Source organism: Marmota flaviventris, chromosome 4 (assembly GCF_047511675.1).
Source record: "Marmota flaviventris isolate mMarFla1 chromosome 4, mMarFla1.hap1, whole genome shotgun sequence".
Lineage (NCBI taxonomy): Eukaryota > Metazoa > Chordata > Mammalia > Rodentia > Sciuridae > Marmota > Marmota flaviventris.
This window is the reverse complement of record NC_092501.1, coordinates 303258-317204: the sequence shown is the minus strand read 5'-3', so window position 1 is coordinate 317204 and position 13947 is coordinate 303258. Positions and strand designations below refer to the sequence as shown.

Genomic DNA, 13947 nt, shown 5'->3' with positions numbered 1-13947 from the left:
GACCTCATGGGTTCGGCATCATATTGCATGTTTGTGAACCATCCAACGAGACCTGAAAACAATACAAAATATTGTAAATACGACTCGACTTTTTACAATCTGGCCTGCATGGTGGGCGTAAACCTGGGTGTTCTCCTCAGTGCTCAGAAAACAGGCATCAGTCAAAGGTCACTGGAAAACAAAGGCCTTGCCGGGTCCCTGGTGTGCTGTGCTTTCCTGTTGGCAGGGTAATGGGCAGCTGCCTGGGTGGCAGCTGCAAGTGGGCCCTCCAGAGGCTCCCATGATGAAGAGCCTTCTGGAGGCAGGATTCATCCCATACAAGAGGACGCTGACCTCCACACACCGTTCCTACCGAGTAAGGTCAATGTTGGTAGGGCAAAGGAGTGGGCTTGAGTCCTGCAAGGCAGTGTGCCACGCAGACCCTGCTCTGGCTCCTCATTTTGCCTTGGCCACTGGGGCCAATATCTGTGGGAGGCAGTGGAGTAAAGAGCCCAAGGTAGAGCTACCTTGAATCCTGTGTGACCAAGGCCAGCTGCAGGGAGAAGGAAGCCATCCTGCAACAGCACAGGACACGCAGCCAGACATGGCCCCACCTGGTTGTCTGAGACTTGTCAACAAATAGCATGGTCCTGTCAGGGACCAGGAAAGTCCCAGCTGTGGAAGACCACAGACATCAATTGCTGGGAGAGGCAAGGTTGTTTGAGTGCCAGGGGGAGCCATGTTTGATACCTCAGAGGCTTCAGGACCCATCCTGAGGACCCAGGGACCCTGGGGGCCTTTGTAAACCCTCATGGGGAAGCAGCCTACTGGGAATTCTGTGTTTTCACATTGCCTTGCTCCTGCTCCCATCCAAGCTCCTCCCTGTGCCTGCCTTTCAGGAGAGAGCCAATGTTGAAGTCAATCCTTATCCTAGATCTGCAGAACAGCTGCCCCCAGGGCGGCAGCATGGGCAGTGAGCACAAGCTGCCACCCAGAGTTCACCATGCTGGTGTGGGCCTGAGGTGGGCAGAGGCAGCACCAAGGCAATCCAGGGCACAAAGATCTACTGAGCTGGAGTAGCCCTGCTGGGTCCAGTGTGGATACCTGCTCTACACAGCACTGCAGCCGGAACCCTCAGGCTCCATGATTCCAGAACCTCAACCTCGTGTTTGATAACAGTGACAAAATGGGAGTGAGGCAAATCTGAGTGTAAATTGAGGCTCAAGCATTGTTACAATAGCATCAGTACTTTTCCAAATTCTGATAAGCATAAGTTTGAACCAACAGCATTGACCCAAGTGCTATATAAATCCCTCACCTAGCATGCTTAGATGGTATCCTGTTATTGGGTCTGTTTTTGTCTCTGTAGGAGCTCTGCTTTTATTTTCACTTCAATTGAATTCTATTCCATTTACTCTTGCCTTCCTTATCTCATTAATTTAATTCTTTGAATGTGTGAGGCAAACCTGGAAAGACATTAGTGGTAATCTGCTAGAGCTTATTACAGCACTGAAGAGCACAGCAGAGGTTTAGAGCTACAGCACTGAGAGCTACGATGTCCCACTTAATGGTAGTTGAGAAGATTCAGACTTTGCTGGCTGCAACCTTCAAAGATGACACTTGTATATGATGTTGATTCCTGGCTGCTGAGCCAAATCAGCCATCCTACTGGTTCTTGTCAAGATGCAGTTATGAAGCTCATGTGGCCCGTGGCCCTGAGGAGACTTCCACGTAGCCAAGGCAGTCCTGAGGCAGGGCAGGCCAGTGCTGAGGTAGATCAGGGCAAGCTGTTCTGTCACTCTGCTGAAGCCTGGATTGTACACAGGGGAACACCAACCACTGAAGCAGACTCAATAGCAGTGCTACGGCTTCAGATACCCACTGAGCATGTGCAGTCAATGACTTCAGTCTCCTGCTTCCTAAAGCAAGGAGCAAAATAGAGTAAAGCTAAGTGTGAATGGGATTCAGGACTAACAATTTTATCATTGATTTTCCAAGCCCTAGTTAGCATAAGTTTGAACCAATAGCAGTCCACCAAGGCCTCTATAAATCCCTAGACTAGCACACTTGGCAGAGAAAACCTGCTCTCTGTTCCTTTCTTGTGTGGCATGGGTTGTGTTTCTGTTACTCAATTAACTCTATTTTTATACTCACTCATCCTTGTTTGCGAATTTCATTCTTTGAATTCATAATATACAAAAGAAAAAACGGAAGGCAAGCTTCTGGATTCTACTGCCATTAGGAGCTGCAGCACTTCCTGCTGCAGAGGCCTGGAGCTTGTGCAGACCCCACCTGGCGGCAGCAGCAATGAATGAAGTTTCTCTTCAAAACTGTGGTTTCCTAGGCATCCTCTCTTTGATTAGCTGCTAACACTTAAAATGAGCCAGCTTAGCTACAGTGATCTGCATCTTCACAGATGGCTCACCAGCAGAACTGGTGAATTCAGCTTCTTAAACACTAGCTATATGTTGCTTCTATCATTGTTGCTTGAGTACAGAGAACAACTCTAATGAATGGCTACCTTATCTGTGTGTGGTGTTGAGATTTAATACAAGTTTCAAGAGGGATCCCTGGACCACAATGCAGGGACATAAAGTTCTCTGCTAGCTTTTGCTGTGTTGACTTTTTTGCATTGGGTTTTTAAAACCCTTGCAAAAATGACTATGGTACATCCAGCCCCTTGAGATCACTACTAAAAACACTTTGTGAAGCCCCAGATCCTCCCCACTGATACCCAACCCAAAGCAGAATAGTGCCTAGTGCCAGTAAGCTGAACATCACCCTGTGTGATGTTCTGGACAGCATGTATAGTCGTTTCCTTCATCATTTTATTGTTATTTCACTGTATTTTCTTATGCTGAAGTCCATCGATTTGTAGGAATGAATTTATCATAGAGAAAAGTGTCTTGCTCTGGGAAGGCTGTGTTGGGAGGACTCAAGCTGGAATTCAGAATCATCTCCAGAAGAGGACTGCAGTCACTGCATGCACATCACAGGGGGACATGCCTCCTTTCTAGCACTCAGGGCACAGTCATGAGACCAGTTTGAGATGAAACTCCACCACTTTGTTGGTGGGATGAGTCTGTGCACACTGCAGGCCTCTGCAGCCAAGAAAGCCTGTTTCAGTGTTTACTGTGAATCACAGCAGGGGATGCCTGCCCTTGTCAGCTCTGAGGGTGGGAACAGGCCAGGCCCTGTCCTCCACTACCACTGAGCAGTGTGTTTCAGCTTTGTGCTAGATCTCCATTCCTGGGGAGGGCCTCCAGTATTGCAACAGACTCAATAAATCTACTGACTTATTTCCAGGTTGTTCTCACAGAAATCCAAAGGATGTCCCAGAAGATAGGAGTGAAAGCAGTAGAATTTATTTAAGTATGAAAAATAGAAACAGAACTCTTGCAATGGCAAGAGGGAGGCATACAGCAGGTTTTCAGTCCAAGTGAGCTAGTCTAGGGGATTGTCTAGCAATTGGGTACACAATATTGGTTCAGACTCATGATAATCAGGGTTTGGAAAATTACTAATGTGATTGTCACCACACTGAAGCCTGAATTTCCATTCAGGTTCATCCCAATGCTATTTTCTCACTATTGGTTGGCAAGCAGGAAGTTGAGCTCGTGGGATTGTAGTGGAGTTCTGGAGGCAGTGCTGTGTGGAGTTGGCATCCACCCCGGGCTAAACCTGGTCTTGGTGCCTCAGGCCCACGCCAACATGGTGGGCTCCATCTGGCTATAGCTTGCCACCCAAACTCTAGGCCCTGTGGTCAGCCATTCCACAGCTCTGGGACAAGGGTTGGCTTCAGTCAGGCATTGTGATACAGGAATTTTACTTTAAAGACAACAATGATGAAAACATCAGGAGACTAAGGTACGTTTCTTCCACTCTCCTTCTCCTATGAGCATGGGAGTGTTTTCCAAAGTCCACGGAGCTGAATGTCACAGCATGTGGGTAGCATTGCTGACCTATGAGGCCAGCTGTCTTCCAGCAAGACAGACATTAAAGAAACTAAAAAATAAAGCAGCACTGCATCCTTCTTAATTTACTCTGGAAAATACATCTATTTTTCATAAAATATCTATTCTAATGTGTGATGAGTTTGAAATAACTTAAAACAAATTAATATATATTTCTAAAATGTCCCAATCTTTGTTTCACTGCAAATATTGATAGTTATTATCCTCTCACAGGAAATTGTTTGGGGGTCCTCATAATCTTTAAGAATGTGAAGGGATTCTGCAGGGCTGGGAGCAGCTGAAACAGGAGTGTTCCTAAAAAAGATGAACACAGAAAGGTCACTGGGGTCAGAGTCTGTGAGTGGAGGGCAGGGCTCAGATGGATCTGCAAACTTTTTTCTTAAAAACTAAATCCAGGTACAGAATGTTAGCCTCCTGTGGAGCTGGGTGGTTGTTACCATACTTTTGTATCTTCTGATGTGTTTTAAATAATTCATAATAAAAATATATTGTCATGAAAATATCTTTTAGAGTTATGGAAGCAATTACCAGAAAAACTATCAACAAACATGGCTGAGTTTCTGGTGCAGTGTAAGATCAAGGTGGGCAAGAATGGCTGGAAGAGGCGGCCCCGTGGCAGGTGGGCAGGTTTTATTCCACTTGATACTAGATACACCTCCTCTACACCTCGACAAATTAGAATCTTCAAACAAATCAAGTGAAGAGAAAGGGGGGAAATGGAAAGCACCATGCAGAACTTAGAGATGAGGAGAAGGTCTGGAAGGAGGAGGAACTGCACAATGTGTTAGGATGTGGGACTACGGGGGTGTTTTCTTTCCCTTCATTTCTCATCTATTCTGTTATGTGGCTGTATAATTTCATGTATAACATAAAATTATTTTTTAAATTAGCGATAGGTCAAAAAAGGTAGATAATTTTTTTTTCTCCTGGGAAAGACTGGCTACCACATGGATGCCCGGTGGCTGCCAACCTGCTGCGCCTTAGAGACTGTGATCATAGGTGCATTCTTCCTCTCTCCTGGTCTCTTCTTTGGCTGGCTGTCCTCAGCTGGTGCTGCTCCCTCCAGGGCCTGCTCTGTCTTGATCTGGTCTTCTTCTCTGTCTCTCTGTGTACTCTTCTTTATTTAGAAGGTTACTAATCTTTGAATTGGAGTACACCCTTAATAATCCTAAATAAACTATATCTGCAAAGACCATGAGCCTCACTTTCTAAAGTTCAAGGTGAACATGAATTGGGGAGTACATCATCCAACACACTATAAAGACCAAGCAAAATGTATTACTAAAGGCACATGCTCCAAATATAATTCTTGCTTCAAATGAAGAAGTACATGGGTTAAACATAGGCTCCCTTGATAGAACTCTAAAGCAACACTGCATCCCCTCCCCAAACACAAGCTGTTTAACTTTTCCAAAACAACCAAATAAATTCTGATGTGATCTGTGTATCAACAGCCATAAACCTAAAGATGTATTCATCAATATAAGTACTGAATACCTTCATGCTTTTATACTGTTCCAGGTATATTCACTTGTAACAGAAACTGAGCCTTCACAAGAACCAAGTTCAACAGAAAATAATCTCATTCACCCTCCAATTGGCAAACAGAATCTTTGTTATATAATGGACAAGGCACTAGCATAATATTTGTAGGTAGAATTATAAAATATGCTGTAGGTGTACTATTCTCTTTGAAGTCATGTGTATGTCTGTAGGTGTACTATTCTCTTTGAAGTCATGTGTTTGTCTGTGAGTGTGTGCATGTGGGGTGGGTGGATGGATAGATAGATATTGAGGGATGCTGCACAGGATCAAGTTGGACAGCTGTGTGGGTGCTCTCGAGTCCGGCCATCTCTTCCTGGCACAGCTGCCTTTGAAGTTGGGCTGGGTGCATTTGACTGAGCCCTCATAGTAGATTGGATGGATCATCTCCCTCACTTTCAGGCCTGGAGCAAATTCCTTCAGTTTCTCTATACTGTGGAAAACAGGTGGCTTCAGTGCCAGCTCGAATCAGCATGAATCCCTGGGTCAGCATGTACTCGCAACCGGGATGGGAGTAAGGAACAGCCATGCTTGTCCATTTCATGGATCCTTTAAGTGTCTTTTCTTGCTATAGTTTGGGTATTGACAGATCTTCCAAGGCCCATTTACTGAGGCCTTGTCCACTGGGTGGTGCTATTGGGAAGAAGTGGAACCTTTGAGAGCTGGGCTTAGTCTTAGGTCCTGCCTGAGGCCCCTGAGGTGTGTCCTTGAGGAGGAGTGTGGGACCCTAGCTGTTCCCTCCTCCCCTTTGACTTCCTGGATGATGACAGGAGCAGTTCTGCTCTGCCACACCCTCCCACCATGATGGGCCACCCCACCACAGGCCCAAAGCAACAGCACCAACCCATTGTGGACTGGCATCTCTAGAACTTAGGGTCCAAAGAAACCCTTTCTCTTCATAAGCTAATTAGCTCACATATTTGTTACAATGAAGGAAAGTGGACTAACAAAATTATCATTTAGATAATTCTAGAGACTCTGAAGCAGTCATACATGCCCTCCTCTTTGCTCTTATAGCCCAGCCTCCACAGTGCCTCCTTGCAGCAGGCCTGGGTCTGTGAATGGCCTGTTTTCCCTGTAGATAGAGCTTTTTCATGAGGCTGGATCCCCTGCCTTATTTGTTGTTATTGCCCAGCCCCAGGTATAATGAGCACATGACTTTCTGATTTGTCTTTCTGGATGAAAGAGGAAGAATTTGTCAAAATGTCATTATAAGCCATCTTTCAAGTAGAATTTATTATAAAGTAGATGCCTCCATTATTACCACTGAAGTCTCACACCTGAGTTTTCACAGGTCCAATTGTGCCTTTAGCCCCCAACAATGAACTGTCTGCACTGGTTTCCAGACCCTTCCTCTCTGTGCTTCCTCATCCCAACTCCAGCCTGCCCACTTCTCTGGGCATATACTTTCCCACTTCCCAGGAATGAAGGTGACCTGGTTGGAATGGCCCTTTTACATCTTGGCACACATAGCTGCAGGAAGACACACTCCTATTCACATCACTTCCTGCAGCTTCAAGAAATATTCCACCTCCTGTCTTTACCAGTGGCCTCTGCTCTGTAGAGTCTCTTGCATGTCCGTGTTCCTCCCTGCAGTGTGTAAACATTCTGAAGATTTCCATTTCTTGTGAGAGACAGGGGTATAATTTTATTTTGTTGCATATGGATTTCCAGTTTTCCAGCATCATTTGTTGAAGATGCTATCTTATCTCCAGTGTATGTTTATGGCACCTTTGCTAATATAAGATAATTATAATTTTATTGATTAGTGATTAGCCTCTGTGTCCTCTATTCTGTACCATTGGTCGACAAGTCTGTTGTGGTGCCAATACCATCCTCTTTTTGTTACTATTTCTCTGTAGTATAGTTTATGTCTGGTATAGTGATGACACCTGCTTTCCTCTTCTTGCTAACAATTCCTTTAGCTATTCTGGGTCTCTTAATGAATCAAGGACCTAGGAGTTAGACCAGAGACTCTGCATCTAATAGAAAAAAAAACTAGGCCCTAATATTCATAATGTGGGATTAGGCCCCAACTTCCTTGATAAGACTTTGATAACACAAGAATTTAAATCAAGAATCAATAAATAGGATGGAATCAAACTAAAAAGTTTCTTCTCAGCAAAAGAAACAATCTATGCGGTGAACAGAGAGCCTACATCCTGGGAGCAAATTTTTACCCCTCACATATCAGATAGAGCACAAATATCTAGGGCCTACAAAGAACTCAAAAAGCATCAAAAAACAAATAACCCAATCAACAAATGGGCCAAGGACCTGAATAGACACTTCTCAGAAGAGGATATATAATCAATATATGAAAACATGCTCATCATCTCTAGCAATCAGAGAAATGCAAATCAAAACTACTGTAATATATCATCTCACTCCAGTCAGAATGGCAGCTATTATGAAGACAAACAACAATAAGTGTTGGCGAGGATGTGGGGGAAAAGGCAGGCTCATACATTGCTGGTGGGACTACAAATTGGTTCAGCCAATATGGAAAGCAGTATGGAGATTCCTTGGAAAACTGGGAATGGAACCACCATTGGACCTAGCTATCCCTCTCCTCGGACTATACCCAAAGGACTTAAAAACAGTATACTACAGGGACACAGTCACATTAATGTTGATACAAGCAGTACAATTCACAATAACTAAACTGTGGAGCCAACCTGGATGCCCTTCAGTAGATGAATGGATAAAGAAATGTGGCATACATACAAAATGGAATTTTACTCAACAATAAAAGAGAAAAAATCATGGCATTTACAGGTAAATAGATGGCATTAGTGAAGATAATGCTAAGTGAATTTAGCCAATCCCCCCAAAAAACAAATGCCGAATGTTTTCTCTGATATAAGGAGGCTGACTCATAGAGGCTGGGATAGGGAGGGGGAGCACAGGAAAAATAGGTGAATTCTATATAGGGAAGTATGGTTGAAGGGAAAGGGAGGAGGCAGGGGTTAGCAAGAATGCTGAAATGTGATGGACATCATCATCCAAAGCACAAGGATGAAGACACAAATTGGGTGTCAACCTACTTTATATACAACCAGAGTTATGAAAAACTGAGGTATGATAAGAGGTGTGATAATGAGGTGTGATAAGATTTTTAATGCAAAAAAGTACATTTATAAAGACATGAAATGGCGTGAACATAACTCTGTATACAAAGATATGAAAATTTGTGTTATGTGTAATAAGAATTGTAATGCATTCTGCTGTCATGTATTAAAAAAAATTAAATTAAAAAAAAAAAAGGTTTCCATTTCTTAAAGCGAGACTCCCTCTCTGGATCCTCCAGGTGACAGGAAGGACAAGGGAGCTATGCTTGCCCCAGCCCTCAGACAACCTCATGGATACCAGAACAGGCATCATTCCCTTTCAGCTGTGTCCTCTTTTACAAAAGGATGCTGTTTAGCAGACGGAGGAGGCCAGTGGACACTCTACAACAGGTTTCTACCTTCACTGGCTTGACCAGTCAGGGAGACTGACAGCATGCAGAAAATTTCCTAAGCTCACAGGCTCAGGTACATCTTTCTCTTCAAAAAAGCTTCCTAATTCTGCACAGCCCATCCCCTAATGGTGGAGCTGCAGACCACAGTGCCTCTGCCTCTGACTGCTGCTCTCTTCACCTGTGGAGTCTACCTGAGGATCACCACTGGGAATGGGAGGCCCTGCCACTGCAAGGAGAGTGGAGGGTGAGCCGGGCAGCCTCCAACCAGGCCCTCTGCCTAGTGGTCACAAGGCTTGGCCCTGCTCCTTGTGGCCCTCAATCCTGTGGTCAGAGTGCACACAGCTCTGTTCCTGTCTACTGGCCAAGCTTTCAATCTACGTGTGCAATTTACTTGGATTCAGTAGCTCAATTCCTTTTTCCTGCCAGCCACATTTTGTATTTTACTCCAGAATGGTCAGTTCCCCTCTTGGACCATGGCTTTGATAAACATGGTATCCCAACATGCTCTCACCACCAAAGGGCCTTGCCAAGAACCTAGTGTGTCCTTGGTCTGCCTCCCTCCTATGAATGTGAGAACCCTGAGCTGGGTGATAAAATGTGCTAGGCTCCCAGTGAATTTTTGTTAAATGAATGAGTGGAAGGAAAAAAATTATCCCCCTTTTATCCCCATAGCTTGTCACCAAGTTTGATCCATTCTGTTTCCTCAAAACTCTCATGTCCATAAGCTCCTTTCCCTGCCTTCCTGGAGTGAGTTACTCCAGGTCTCATTTCTTCCTGCTGAGCTTGGAGCACATCTCCTGCTACACCTGTCACTCCGCATCCCACCCTCCTTCTCAACACCACTCCGATGGCCTGGGATGTACCGCCCATCACACTGCTGTGCCCCTCAGAGCCTCTGCACAACTGCCCACGTCCATACTGGGTGGAGCATGAGGCCGAGGCAGGCCTTGAGGCCCTGTGTGATGCGATCCACTCCTATTATCGGCATCTCCCACATGACCTCCCACTCACTCTCCCAGCACCAGACAAATGAAAGTACCTCCTGTGCCCCATGCCCAGGTTTTTTTCTGAAGATAAACTTTTAGTTTTAGTACAGTTTTAGTTTATAGGAAAACTGAAAAGATAGTGCGAAAGGTTAATGATACCTCTCAGCTAGTTTCACCAATGGTTAGCATAGACATGGCTTTGAACATCTGTCACAATCAATGAATCTACACTGACATGTTGACTAATGTCCAAGTGTTACTCACTCTGTAGTTCTTGTCTTTCTTCTGTCTGCAAATCCCACCCAGGATACTATGTTATGGGGCGTGGTCATGTTGTGTGGGCTCCTCTGAACAGTCATGGTATCTCAGTCTTCCCTGGTTTCGAGGACCTTCACAGAAGCATTAAGAGGCACTGGTCAGGGGTTTGTAGGTCATCCTCAGCTGCTCTGCTTTGAAGCCATTTCCCAGCCTATGATCTTGGGCTTTTATTCTATTCAGAAGAAAGAAATTAATTCACAATGAAAATAATTTCTATAGCATTGAAACAATTACTGGTAATAACAATCTTCTCAAGCTAATGATCCTGGGAGTTATTTAAAGACAAAAAATGAACTTCAAGAGCAGTTAGAATTCGAGTTAACAGCTAATCCTCCAACTGCCAGTTTAGAATCCAGGAAAAATACAATTTCTAAAACAAAAAAGAAAAAAAAGGAAGGAAGGAAAGAAAGGAGGCTGTGTGAAGGAAGGAGAAAGAGGAGGAGAGAGGGAGAAAGGAAGTGTACTGTGTCGATTGAACGTTAGAGTTTTCAATTTGGGAAGAACAAGGACTTGGTATTAATAATCCACCTGTGCCCATGATTTTATGGAGACTTCTAAGTACAAAGAGAGAAGTTTGTTATGACAGAAGTGGAAATCCATCTTTAAGGGCCTTTATCCAGGACAAACAAATAGGAACCACAGAGGAATGTGGAGCCTTTGAAAGTCTATAAAGATGAGTAGGAACAAAGCACCTTAAAAATTAGTGAGAAAGACTGAAAGTGCACCACTGTGACATCCCCTGGATAACAGTAAGGTAGAGCCCCCTTGTGGCTGGGGGTTTAGTCTTGCACGGGGGTGGGGGGGTTGGCAGCGGGGGTGAGAGTGGGAGCTGCTGTGCAGGAGCTTACCCAGGTGGTTTTAGGAGGACCCCAGAGGCACAGATCAAACCTGTTGTCTGACTCAATGTCATTGTGTTAACTTTAGTTCCTGCTTGACAGTTTCCTAAAGCAGCAGATACCAGGCTACCTTGCAATTGAACCTGCCCTTGAGTGGACCAGGGAGTCTGTAACTGACCCACTCTCCTCCTCTTGGAACTACAGAATTCACATTCCTCAGGTCAACCATCAACTCAGCAGGTGACTTAAATGCCAAGCACAGTGGAAGGGTGTGTTTTTTTTTTTTTTTTTTTTTTTCTGAGGCCTGAGTTTTAATCACAGACTGACCCATGGGTGTTGGGTTTGAAGATACCTGGCGAGAGGAAGGGAGTGTGATGGTCAATCCTGTATGTCCACATGGCCAGACTATGGTGCCCACATGGTCACTCAGCCTGGATGTTGCTGCAAAGGTATTTTAAAGATGTGATTGACACTGAATTCTGCAGAAGGAGAGTCAAGCAGATTGCCTTCCATAATGTGAGTGGGCCTCAGCAAATGAAATTCCTTAGGAGATAAGTCTGGGCTTCCCTCTGGAAAAGAAACCTCTGCCCGCAGACTGATTCCAGATTAAGCTGCAACCTCAGCACTTCCCTGGGCCTCCAGCCTGCAATCTGCCCTGCACATCACATTAAACTTGCTACTATCCAAAGTTGGTGAGCCAGTTCCTTAAAATAAGGCCCTCTCTCTCCCTCTACCTTTCAGTACAGCAACTCCACAGTTCAGGAGATCCATGATTCCTGACATATGACCATCATGATCCTACAGGTAGGTTGGGACACACTAGTGACAGGGAGTTCAATATACTGCAGTGGCAATGAAGTCATCAGAGGTCTCAGGCCTGGCTGGAAGTCACCCTGCCTTGGATTTTGGTTTCGGCAGGCCCACACTGGGCATGCACTCTGGCCACATTGCACTTGTTTCTACCTGGCCAAGTTGGGAAGTGTGCAGGAACAGAGTTTTGGTATTGTATCATCTTCAAACCATGGGATGCTATTTTTTTAACTACAAATGTAAGTGATGTTTGCAATTCATCCTCTCCAGAAAGGCATTCTGTCATGCAGGAACATAACCAATAAGGAAATTACACTCAGAGAAAAGGTAGATGCTTAAGAGAATTTAAGGGAAAAATCAAAGAACTTCCCTGATGACCCTAGACATCTGTCAAGGTGGGATCTGTGTTGAGGAATACCCACAGAATTGAACTCTGGCCAGTGCTCAAGTTTCTGTTCCTATGACTGAGTCTCCTGGCCAAGAAGGACAAGGAGGTCAGCAGGATGATGTGGGGATCTCCAACTGGGCTCAGCAATGTGTCCATGAGGTCACCTGCCTCCTGCAGCTTGGCAGCTGCATGTCTGTCTTATCCTCCCAGCACCCAGCACTACAGCTCTTAGGAGATGGGAGATGGCATGTGGTCTTTGTAGCCACTGTTATACTTCAATCCAGACCCTTGCAAATGGCAAGAAGTATAAAAGAAAAGAAAGGAAAAGAGAAAGTATGGGAGGAAAGTGGGGGATGGTTGGCACAGAGCAACCTGGAGACGGATTCCTGTTCCCCAAGCTTCCCCGGGGCACCCTGAAGAACTGCCAGATGAAAGGGAGGTCTCACTCTGTCCCTGTCCTTCAGTACCATTCTAATAACAGCAATAGTAACAGTGAACATTTTCCAGAAGTTACCACCTTAGGTGTAGCCAATCTTCATTATTCATATTCTGTTTTTGCAAGTTTACTGCTTGTAAAACTTACTTGTAACCCCCAAATCAGTGCCCATGTGCCCAGAGCCACCTGATAGCTATGCTCCCTGCTGAGGCTGAATGAGGCCTCCATGTTCCTTTTTGTAAAAAAGACACTAAAAACAAGTGTCTTTTTCTCCACCTGCCTAGAGCTCTGTTTAAACACCCTCCATATATCATGCTGAAGTGCTCTTGCACTCCTGAGAAAAGGAAGGCTGAGATTTCCTCACAGAGAACACACACATCAAAGAATCTCCCTTCCAACACAAGGTGTGTGCTGCTGGCCCTGTTTCATGCTAACCAATTAGCAGTGTGTATCAATTAAGATGTCTCAAACAGAAGCACACATGCCACAAGGTGACATATTGGTGGGTGGCTGCAAGCAAGTACAACCAGAGGCTGGAAGGCATCTGGCCCTGCTGCTACTAGGATCAACACCCCAACACTCCCCAGCTCAGGTTTCCAGGTGACTTTAAAGAATAGAACTGCCATGGTTAATGATAAGTATTACACATTTGACTATTGACTTTTAGGCATCCTGATTCTGGCCGGGTCCTGGATCCCATAGGCAGCAGCTCAGTGCTCATGGGGATGTGATGGAGCAGAGCCATCCTGAGTGAGGGTCAAATGCTTCCCACATTGTTCTGTATAACCTTCCACGGCAATCCTGAAAAGTACATCCTATTGTTGCTCAGGACTTGATTGGGGTTTCATGAGCTTAAGTGACTTGCCCAACGTAATCACAAAACCAGTGACTGCTGGGTCCAGAACTCCAGCCCTGGCAATCAGACCATGGATCCCTGGGTGTACCCTGAGTGGTACTGCCTGCTAAACTCCCCTTCCTGCCTGGGAAGAGTTGTGAGTGTCAGGGAACTAAGACAGTGAGTAAGCAGAGACACTAGACTGATGCTCTCATGCAAATGACATGTGAACCTTTGGGACATACTCAACCCACAGCACCTGGTATGCTTAGGCTCTCTTCTATTTGTGTTTTGTGCTTCTGATGTCAATTTTTTTTTTATTTCTAAAATCATCTTTTTTTATTGATTTTATTTAATGTAATTCATCACAGCAATAGACT

General features: G+C 44.9%; 1 long non-coding RNA gene across 1 annotated transcript in view; it reads right to left on the bottom strand.

The window, feature by feature from the left end:
- The window catches only part of LOC139705394 (uncharacterized), an 88895-nt gene that overhangs the window by 15044 nt on the left and 59904 nt on the right, over positions 1-13947 (bottom strand). The window contains exon 5 of the long non-coding RNA XR_011707261.1: positions 10209-10434. This is a non-coding gene — a long non-coding RNA (uncharacterized lncRNA). The remainder of the gene's footprint in view (positions 1-10208; positions 10435-13947) is intronic.